We start from the raw sequence: 10670 nt of genomic DNA, 5'->3' as shown, positions 1-10670 counted from the left end.
CTTTCCATAAACCAAGTAAACATTTAATGTCAAGAAATAGTGCTAAACTTAGTTTTAGCATTACTTTACTTAGAAAAAGTTACACATCAAATATATATTATTAATTATGTTTTAAGCCAAGATATGTAAGATTGCACGTAGGGAAAATGACAAATAAGATGACAAATAAGACAACAAACATAAACTTATATTAAAATATAAAATATGAATAGAAAACATATATAGATTTATAAAAAAAATTGACTTCAAACCATTAAAAATTATTGGTTTTCTTCCTAAATTATTAGAAAAATCAAATATATTACTATTGTCCATAAAATAAGAAGGGAAAAAACTAATTAAATTATAATAAATTTTACCACTTTCCAGAAAAAATACAAGGTGTTTTCCCATCTTCTTCCCAGCATGAACAAAAAAATACTTAACTTTCTAAGGTGTTTTCCCATCTTCTTCCCAGCATGAACAATTTCATTTTATTTTCAAATGTTTAATTTGCTTTTTGCTTTTGAAGACAGATCGTAGTATCGAGAGTAAATATGCCACCATGATCTAATTCGAAATAAATACTTGTAAGTGAGGGGCATGTTAACATGGCAGAGGAATCAGATCGTAATACCCTGCACAGGGAAATAGCTTTTCATGACAGAACATGCCTGGAATAAGTGGCAGCTTTGACGTTTTTTAATCAAAAGTTTTGGTTACAAAGCAGTAGTCTTCTTTCCAGAATAAATGACAATAGTGACTTCACATATCAAAAGTTTTCATTACAAGGCACCAATCGTCTTTCCAAAATAAATGACAACAGTGACTTCACGGATCATGCACATGCTTATGTGACTGACTGTCCATATATCAACGACAAAATTAAAATAAATATCATCTGGATAATGGGGCCTCTATGTGCCTTGGCGGTGCTGAGTTTTCTACCCCTGCATTGAATTTTGGAGTACAGGTAAGCCAGTCATATCCGTCTTCGACCATACCCAAACTTATAAGTCCTGGACTTCAACCATTCTCTTGTCAGTCACATCGGCTGGGCCACCATCAACGAATTCCATTTTTGTGAAATTACAAAGCGGCATATCATGTGCTCCTGCTAAATACCTTTTTTAAAACATGTACTTCTGATTGATTGCTTTGAGGACCATCCACCATCAGGTTTCGTGGTTGTTACTGATTTGGGCCCCTTTGCGCCAAGGATTTCAAGCAAAGCAAAGTGTAAAGCAGTTGAAAGTTATTCGGGAGGGATGAGATAGGATATTATTAAGTTTTTTTTGCAATAATAAAATTGGGTTTCTTATTCTTTTGTTTCACCGTTTTTTGGTTAGTTTATTTCATTAGTATGAGGCGTACAATTGGGCTTCAATGGCAGTTGGTGCCTAATGTTTATGTGAATGTAACTGCATTTTGCGTTGTATTGTTGTTGTTTTTGTGCAAGGAAGCCGCATTGGATTTGGAATACACTGGGCTTAATAGGAATAACACGGAATGACACCATGCTACAATCTCTTGGTACAACAGTCTAGATGGCGATGCAAGCGATGGTATATTGTGAATTCTTACCTATGCCACTCCACATACTCAATTTGTGTTCATTAATTTTGATTGAATTCTACTAACTCTTGTTGCAATGCAAGTGGGATCTGTGATGGCAGCCTTGTAGATCATAAACCTTTGAGAGCGAGAGTAGGCACTTCTGGAGGGGCATGTGGGTATTCCATCCTTGTGAATCAAAAACTTTTGAGAGCAAGAGTAGGCACTATAAGTCTTGTTTTATTTAGAGGTGGAGAGGGTTTTGGAGCATTCTTCAAGGTAAGTGATCACTGCAAAGACTCTGTTAGGATCAAGAGCACCAAGAGAAGTGGTGGTGTCTAAAGACACTATTGTTTGATCCCACTACACAACATGATGAATTTAACATTGAATTTTTCGACCTTTAAATAGGCTACATTGAACATGAATACCATGGTCAAAACCATGGGTGCCCATATACCTAGAGCTTGAAAACCACTGGTAACTTGACCGAGCCTAGTTTACCTGATCCACCATAACCATCCCCCTAAAACTTGACTCTGGGAGATTGACCTAGCCCCAATCATGTTTTTGTTGAAGTCCATATAAAAAAGTTTCCATCTATTAGATTACATGGGTAACTAGCGGCTGTATCCGCAAGTTATCTAGGACACCTTTTCACATACATGGTTCAACAACCATCTCACATGAGATCTCACATGCTCCTCTCAAGCTAGGATAACAATACACTGCTACCCTGGTATCTCTCCAAGTGATCCATTCCACAACTTAAGGACTCCATGCACCACTTCACTGCATGTATGTCTGAGCAAACTCTTAAGACCTTACAACAATACATGCTCCCGCACAACATGTATGCTTGAACATCAAATCTTAAAACTTCCGAAAAAAATACACCTACTTATAATAAGATTTCACAACTTAAACCAAAACTCTTAAAATATTCACTCATTACACATATTTTGCTCTCAACATTATACCACTTCATTTTCATTTTTCCTCATCCATACAACCACTCTATGGGCTTCTATATCTTTCCCAATCTATACCTTACCTAGGCATTATTCTCTTTTATCAAAACAACCACATCACATGCACACTCCTTTCATTCACGAGTTAGCAATTAATGGCTTGTCTTTCCAACCGTTAGGCCTCTTCCTACGTGCCTTTCTACACGAAATCTGACCATCCGTCAGCTGCATAACTGTTGCATACAGTGCCTCCACGCACGACAACGAATCCACTGCGCCTTCTATAGTCCATGCAACCTTCACGTTTTAGGCTTAAACCTTAAACCTTCAGCTCACGTAGGCCTCGGCTCACTCCACTTGATAGCAGTGGATATTATGCCAACGAGTATATTATGCATTCAATGGAACACATTTTGATTTGAGTGGAGTTGCGTTTGGTTGTCCGACCACCCATGGCAAAACCCCAGTGCTTCTCAACTCTAGAGAGCTTCCAGTTCCTTACAGTTGGTATATAACACACAAACATAATATGTGGCAATCACGTTGACTTTTGAAATTCTTGGGTTTCAATGTCTGTTGCGCTGGTATTTCTGACAGGACACTGCAAATATTTGGGGAGGAACATAACTTTCCATATTACTGAAGGCTCCACAATTATTGGTTCTCCATAAAATGGATATGGCTATGTGGGAGGCCGCGTGCATCTAAAACAGGTGTGTGGAGGACCCCGGTGATTGTTATTAATTGTGCTTATGAATTCCTAACTTGAAGACAAATTAAAAACACACGTGGGCTCAGATGCATGGATGAAAATGAGGCATGTTTGGGGAGCCAACCAGTGTCTACTAGGAGGTGATCCACCGCAGGCACCGTTCTCTGTGCGGGTCACAACGCTGAAGAGCAAATGAACATTGTCCGTAAGGAACGTGATTCCCGAGCACTGGTATCCTAACGTCACTAACAAAGCACGTTTGAATTTCAAAGATTAGTCTAGGTTTTGAGAGTGTCTTAATTTAAGTTTTTTTTTTTTTTTTTTCTTTTAAACTTAGGTCATTCGATTGAATTCAATGTCAGTAAGAAGTAGCACAACGATATTTGTTAATGCGCTTTATTAATGGGATTGATATAAGTTATATTGTTTTTATAATTTTATTGATATATAATTGGTGGAAATTACCATTAATCGAAGAATATTAATCATATTAATAAATGAGATTATGTTAATTGACTAACAAGTGTGAAGTTAATTTATTTGTTGACCATATTTGAAAAGTGTGAAGTTAATTTATTTGTTGACCATATTTGAAAAGTGCGAAGTTAATTTATTTGTTGACCATATTTGAAAAGGGTTGATGAGTTTAATGGTAATATTAATATTAAAGATAAAAATATTAATGTTAATCATATTAATGTTAATGATAGTAACATTAACATGCACATTAGCATTGATTTGTTAATATTAATATTAATATTAATATTAATATATTAATACGTTAATATTAGCATTAATATGTTAACATATTGATTTAACATTAATATTAATATGTTAGCTTGGAGGGTTAGATTAATTGGTCAAGTCTTTGTCATTAAAACACCTTTGCCATTGGGATGTCACAAGTTCAATTCTTTGGACACTCTAGGGTCTAGACTCCATTATTGACCTGCTTTCATACAAATATTAATATTTCCATTATTGACCCACCTCATACAAATATTAATATTTCATGATTCTCTGATTTTCGTGAACCACATAGAAAAAAACATTAATGTTCATGTTAATTTTTATGTTTATATACGTATTATGATTTTAATATTCAACAATAAATAATAATTTTTAGTTTCTCTGAAATGTGCAAATGGCGTTTGGACGCAATGCTATAAAGTGTCCTCTTTTGGGCATTACAAATTTCATTTAATTGTATATATATTGTTATTATTTTCCAATTTTAAGGTCACAACCAAGCCATACACCAAATTGGTGTGCTATAAAGTGTCCTCTTTTGGGCATTACAAATTTCATTTAATTGTATATATATTGTTATTATTTTCCAATTTTAAGGTCACAACCAAGCCATACACCAAATTGGTGTATGAGACCCCCTTGTTTGTGGGATAAGGGACCCACCTTTGCACAATGATTTGACTGCTAAGTCTACAAAGACATACATACTCTACCCCCTCTAGTTTTGAACTTGTGACCTCTTAGTAGAGAACACATGTTCTTAACCATTATGCTCATTGCTATGATGGTGGAGTGAAACATGACATAACTAATGACAACCTTTGTGGATGCTCATCAAAATAAGTGTGTATAAAGAGGTCACCAAAATGATCGGTATTTGTAGTGTAAGCATGTTACATTCAACAAATTATTTTCCTAATTTAAGACTTTATTAATTTATTGTGCCAAGAGATGCTCTCCCACTCACTATGGTAGAGATGTTGTAAGGTTTAACATTTTTACTGAGTCAAAATAAAACAAAATTAAATTAATTTGAAAAAAAAATTCTCCAACCATGGTTTTTTCCCATGGTATTCTTCTCTAATGTGGCCTATTTAAAGGATCTTAACTCTGGATCTACCAAGCATCGAGAGTGATAAAATATCTCTAACTACAAAAAAAAAATCCTCAAATCTCTTTTCACTTTTAAAGAGGTTTGCACTTGAAGAAAGAGTTTTGATCCCTCATAAAAGTAATCAAATGTCTTTTCACTTTAAAAGAAGTCTGCATTTCTAGAAAGACTTTTGATCCCTCATAGCGCTTTATAAATCCAAAGTTAAAATGAATTTAAAATTTTATATATAAAATTTAATTTAAATGTTTTAGAATTTTTTAGAGAATGAATTTGTTGTGAAGTGATTAAAAATTCCATATTACATTCAATAATTTTATACTCTCACTTTTAAGATTTATGAAATCATTATACTATAAAGTTAAGTTAAATGTTATTTTCTTAATATATATTTTTAATTTAGTTAATAAATTTTGAAATAATATATTTTAATTTAACTTAAATATATACTAAATTTGAATTCATTTATATTAAAAATATAATTTTTATATAAAAAAATATATATAAAACAATTAAATTTAAAAATTAAAATTAGATGTATATAATTAATTATACTCAACTCTATTAAGAAAATATATGTATTTTTTTTTTAATATTCGTGACAGACACTAGCTTGAGTAAAATTAATAAAAGACAAGAGCAACTGTGTAGCGAAAGTCCTTATCGATAATATAGTTATGTGGGATTAATAACATAAATATGTTTCCTCTTATCCTTTACAGAAGACCAAATTATGTAGATTTAGTATCTTTCTATCTGATGTCTCAATATTGTTTTAGTGTTTTGTTTGATGTCTGATGTGTAGTGTTTGCATAAAGATATTAAAGATAAACAAATTTGTAGTATTGATAGGAGGTTTAAGTAGTTTCTAAGTCCCTAGTTGTAAGATTTATTCTATGAATGCAAATATGTGTATCATGTATTAAAATTTAACACCAACTAGAATAGGATTCACAGATGGTTTGCATGTGCAAGGCAAAATAAAAGAAACTCAAGTGTACCTTTTGGCAATGTGGGTTTTCTCTTTTAAATTCCTCATATTTGTGTTCTCCTCAGTTGCTTGCTCTTCTAGGAAACCATCTCTTGTTCCAATCCATTCAATATAAATCTACCTTTAAGGTAGTAAATGTACTTGGGGGAGTATGGCTTTCCATGGGCTATTGGATGAATTAGAAATTCAAATCAACGTTAAAATCTTGTTAAATTAAAATTGATGTTAAAACCTTGTTAAATTAAAACTGCAGATTTTGTGGATCTCTCAAATATGATGAATCTCATTGCATGACCACATGAAAATAAAAAAATACAATTATTACCAACAAATAATAGATAAGCTACAAGAGCACAACAAAAAATGAACACCTAGTAGATCAAGAAGTTTTTTCTGAATGTCTTTGACTGCATCATGTCACTCTTGAATCTCTGCAAAGGTGTCCATGATCTATAGATATATATCAAATATTAGACAAAGGGAGAGTATGATAAAATAAAAATATAAAAAATAAAACAAGTAGTTGCAATGAAGAAGGAAAACCAACGATCAAAGGCATAAACATTAACTACTAAAAAGAAAAAACCTCACCTGCTAAAGATTTAAAAATAGATCAAAGTCCCTTGATGAGTTAAAAAACTACTATTCAAGATTGTGCACATTAGTGAGTAGAAAAATAAAAACAAAAAAACCAACTACCCCGACAGTGAAACATTGTGCACATTATGAAAGTACTAAATAATTCCCTTCCACTGAACTGAAACATTTGACACAAAAATTATGAGATATCTCGAATCATTAGGTAGATAGACCTATTATCACAACAATTGAAATTCAAGATTCTTGAAAACAGAATCAGAAAAGCATCATGAGAATTGAGATTTAGTTGGTGATTGGGCACATGAAGCAAACATAACACTACATACTTCTAAGATATATAATGGTCATTGATATTGCCCAAAAGGTCCATGCAGATGGAAATAGCATTGAGTCTTGAAATTGTAGTTCTTCTGTAAGCAATGTTAACTTGAGATAAATTTGAAATATGGGCATCCTTTCCAGATCAACAAATCAATTGAGGATAAAAGAAACATCCAAATTCACATTTCAATTGGATTGTGGTCTGAGAACCACCTAGGTACTGCCACTACATTGTAAAAACAATGAAACAAATGGCCAGATAAGTCACTATACTTGTAAAAGTTGATGATTGTAGAAATGTACAGAATTTTGATCCTGCTTTGTAGCAATGACGTTTGACGTCTACATCATCATATATAAAAATTAAAATTAGTGCAATGATATGCATAACAGGTGGTACATTTGACATTTATGTGAAAAAAAATTACCCCATAAAAATTCATGACTTGCTTACTGAAACTAGGAAAATTAATTGGCTCCGTATAAACATTAACAAGTTAAGTCAAAAGTCGCCTTGCCTTGCATCTCTAATATTTGCATACACAAGGCCATGGTCTGAAATTTGAATGGATCCCCATTTCCTTAGCTTGTAGGATTACCATTTATGCCTCTGGGGAAATTTGCATGTCCTTCAAGTAAGCCTGAACTTATTAAGTACATTAATAGAGAACATAAATGGAATTGAAACAAGACTCATAACTAGGCATGATGGTTTTTGCTGAAGGATATGGTTGCCTAAACTTATTAAGTAAATTAATCAAGAACATAAATGGAACTGAAATAAGCCAATAACTAGGCTTGATGGTTTTTGTTGAAGGATATGGTTTCTTTGAGGCACTCCATTAAATCATGTGACATTGAATCCTGTACGTGTTAGAGAACTTAATGTGATGTGGGTGAACAAAACTAATTCATATAAAACACACCAATTGTCTTGGAGATTATGCAATGAATAGAGTCTGATAACCAAGAATGTGCAAGGGGTTACACCTACACTTTAGGAAACGCTAGCGATAAGAATTTCTCAAAAGAATCTAAAGATAGGAAAATTAACTAATTCTGAAAAAATAATCTTACTAAGCCTACATACCAGTGATTTCCAAAGGCCTATGGGAAAGGAACAACCCACATAAATATGGCAGCAAAATACCAGTAGTAACATAGAGATGTTGCTCTAGAAATAGCTAACAACTAGTCAGTAATGTGTTTCATTGGAAGCATGCCTAACTATTGAACTATAAGACTAATTCCAATGGAAGAATGAGTAATTTGTTCCCTTGCATAAGGGATCAAACATGGATCTTGGCATTTCAAAAGTAGGCACCAAACTTGGTACCCAAATTGGTATTGATCAAATAATTTCAAAATGTGTTCAATGTTTAGAGACGGTTCTTTGGGAGGAAAATGAAGAGGAAAAAATTATAACAACCCTTTCAAATGTAGGTTCAAAATTCATTCCCATCCTTGCTAGAATTCAATCAGTTGACTCATATGCGATAAGAAATGTGTTTCTCTCCACCATACATGTTGCCATTCAAGTTGATAGAAAACATTATGATTTTATTGCTTCTCCAAAAGAACTCAAAGCTTTTGCACAAGAGCATGTAGAGTATATGCTAATTGAATATGATGAAGCACCTCTACTAGCACTAGGTGACAACGTAAGTATGAGGTAAAAAAACATCTATCAAAAAATGGCATCTCTATTGTCTAATACGGAAGATGTCCTAGAAGACCATGATAATCACATTTTAATATTTTTGGGCTAACTTCTTATGGTTGTGTCACATTTTTCCTAAGATGGATCTTTTAACTAAATTTATCATCAAGTGTGAAGAAGCTTTAGATAAAATTCTATGCATAATTAAGGGTGTAATATTTAATTCATGCCTATTGGAAACAAAATTGAAATTACAAAATTTGAAAACAAAATTGAAATTACAAAAAGGGTTTTGGAGGCAGTTGTGTATGACAATGTAATCCTTTCTGCTCAAGGTGAACACACCTGGTGAAACTTTGGCTACCCTTTGTAAAGGAGACAAAGCCACAACTTGACCTATAAAATTTGTATGATAAAATCCCTTACCAAATGGATAGTGATCTCTACCAAAGCATAGAATCTGCACTCATTTAGCTGGTTTTGGCATTGCCTTCTAGTGATTGAGCTAAAATTTTGGCGGACTCGCTTAAAACAGAGCAAGTAAAATACCCAGATTTAAGTAAATATTTTAAAGTGCAGTGTTACACATTCAAAGAAACAAAAAGGGGACTGTCTTTGGGTATGATTTGGGTTAATACCAGCAATACCTCTACTATTACTAATGTTGGCCATTAATATAATTGGCTTCAAACAAAGCAAGAAAGACATCTAGATTTAAGTGAAGCTTTTGAAGTGTGTTGTTAGAGGTACATAGCAACAAAAAGGAGATTGACCCATTATGTCACTCCTTTCAACGCTATATGAATATTTTACATTATATCTGGTCTCAAAGCCATTTGGAATGTTTAAGCTTTTATCAGTAAACTTGTATCCATTATTGATAAAATCTAGGCCTATGGTTACAATTGATATTTTCCAATATTAATATTTTAAACGTTATACAAACATTTTACATTTTATCTGGTCTCAAAGCCATATGTAATGTTTATGCTTTTATCCATTACTAATAAACCTCGGCATATGGCTACAATTAATGTTTTCCAATATATCTGGCCTTGATTTGAATCTAGACTATTTTTTATGTGCACGTTCCTTTCCCATTCAGATGCCTATATCTATGGATGCATTGATGCATGGAGTTGAGAATGCGCCACCTCGACATTTGGATGCAAGTATACTTGAGGGGATTCTTCAATCCTGGATATCTATTTGTACATCAATACTTACAAAGAATGATACTTAAGGGAAAATTCGCAGACTCTCCTAAATACTAGGGTTTCTACCAACGAAGTCCATGACTTCTAAACAAAGAAAGAAGTGGCTCCAGGGCCAAATCTTGCAAGAAAATTCAGACTGATATCTATGCAGAGGATATCATGATCTCTCAATAGCATGCAAAGGAATATACACCCAAGAATCAATACATTACTCTTAAACCAATTGTCCAAGCTTACTCTGTGAAGCTTAAGCCATCACAATAATACATAGGTGTGATGACCACAAAATCCACACATTGCTCTTACATTAGCGACTATCAATCTTTGTTGGATCTTTCTTCATCACACAACATATGAGATACATGTATTTATTCATCCAGATCCATATAAGAGCATATTATCTTATTCAGAATAATTTCCCAACTTCTAAACCCTATTACCTGTATGAACCCTCACACAAATTAAGACATAAGTAAAGCTATCATGTAATTTACGTTGTATGGATTTAGAACCACAAAATCAAACATTCAAATCATAATACATCACATCTATCAGAGTTAAAGGGACATAAGAATAACAAAGAGAATTATAAGAGTTTGGAAGGTGTTGTTTAGCGGTCAAAATCCATAATTATGGAAATTGCATCGATGCATACATAGGCCTTGTGAACACTAACAGAAGTAGGTGTTATGTGTTGTTATTTACAGTGAAAATCCAATAAGAAATTTTACATTATTTTTTATTCTTTACATTCAAATTCCAATAAGAAAATTTATGTTCTAGTCGAGAACAAGTGTTTTTGGG

General features: G+C 33.1%; 1 pseudogene; it reads left to right on the top strand.

Moving 5' to 3' along the window:
- The first annotated feature begins 8284 nt into the window (after nt 1-8284).
- On the top strand, nt 8285-9324 carry LOC149151231 (BTB/POZ domain-containing protein At3g05675-like; annotated as a pseudogene).
- The last annotated feature ends 1346 nt before the right edge of the window (nt 9325-10670 follow it).

The sequence above is a fragment of the Pinus tabuliformis genome, chromosome 9, assembly GCF_031772625.1.
Source record: "Pinus tabuliformis cultivar Carrire ecotype Pingquan chromosome 9, CPIR1, whole genome shotgun sequence".
Taxonomy (NCBI): Eukaryota; Viridiplantae; Streptophyta; class Pinopsida; order Pinales; family Pinaceae; genus Pinus; species Pinus tabuliformis.
The sequence above is the reverse complement of the archived record's forward strand: the minus strand, read 5'-3'. Positions and strand labels throughout refer to the sequence as shown.